Source organism: Cupressus sempervirens, chromosome 3 (genome assembly GCF_028749045.1).
Source record: "Cupressus sempervirens isolate cs-2001-9-10 chromosome 3, ASM2874904v1, whole genome shotgun sequence".
In the NCBI taxonomy this organism is placed as follows: domain Eukaryota; kingdom Viridiplantae; phylum Streptophyta; class Pinopsida; order Cupressales; family Cupressaceae; genus Cupressus; species Cupressus sempervirens.
The window spans coordinates 291,774,231-291,775,414 of NC_143120.1; the positions used below are offsets into that span (position 1 = coordinate 291,774,231).

General features: G+C 41.4%; 1 pseudogene; it reads left to right on the top strand.

Annotated features, from left to right (window-relative positions):
* The first annotated feature begins 274 nt into the window (after positions 1 to 274).
* Positions 275 to 946, top strand: LOC149566111 (putative calcium-binding protein CML23 pseudogene; annotated as a pseudogene).
* The last annotated feature ends 238 nt before the right edge of the window (positions 947 to 1,184 follow it).

Here is a 1,184-nt window from a genome sequence, read left to right on the forward strand (position 1 = left end):
GAGCAAATCTCTGCATATTTTAGCTGTTAGATGCTGTATTTTTTGCATTTGGTATTTTGAGCCATCCTTTGGTTTCGTAAGATCCAGTTGCGAAGAACTTTAGCGGAAGATCAAATTTTTTTTGAGTATTTCTTTTCAGAAACCCTAAGGACGCAGCTATTTTGCGAAAACTATTGCTCGAAGTGCATTGTTGCTGGTTTTAAGATGTTTACCTTGCTAGCTTCACGCCCTCTGCAAGCGTATTTCTGTGGAAGTTTTGCATGCAAATACGTTGTGCTTTCCTTTGACAATGGGATTACCTCGGTTCTTGAAGCAAAGACTGTCGCGGTCAGAACCAACATCTCCTTCATCGCTTTCTCGATTGGCCTCCTCTTCAAACAAACAATTATTTGCGCCGTCACCTTCAGCCACCCTCGCCAAAGACATTCCTTCCATGGGAAACCCTGAGTCCTCTTCATCCTCCATTTTGCACCACGCCAGGTCAAATCCTGGAAGTCCTAGCTGTGAATCTGACAAGCTTGTGAGGGATCTAGAAAAGGTTTTCAAGAAATTTGACCGCAACGGCGACAGAAAGATTACATGGGTGGACCTAGGCTCCATAATGGGATCTTTGGGCTACAATGCCACCAAAGAAGAGATGCATAGAATGATTAGAGAAGTGCATTACGACGACAACGACTTCATCGACTTGCAGGAATTTATTGAGCTGAAAACCAGATGCGTCGATTCTGCCGGCAGCCTCAAAGACTTGAAGGACGCCTTCTAGATCTTTGATCTCAATGGAAACGGCGCCATTTCAACAGATGAGCTTCACAAGGTTCTCAGGAATCTTGGGGAGGAGAGCACCATGGAGGATTGCGAGTTGATGATTCGAGTTGCGGATTGTGACGAAAATGGCACCATTGATTTTGAGGAATTCAAGAGTATGATGTTGAGCTCAATATGATCGGACTTTAACCGGTATCAGTTTTCTTCTTCCTTTATTTAGATGTTGCAGTGTCTGTTGTAATGATTTCTTGTCTTTTTATGCAATTTTTGAGCTCTTGACAGAAGCATCTTTTGCTTTTATTCTTGCCTTTTGTCAACCTATTTTTGGCATGTAATCATTCATTGTCAAAAAAGTGCAATATTCTATTTTAAATCTCTCTTACACATTACAAGCTTTTATTCAAACTTTTTTTAGA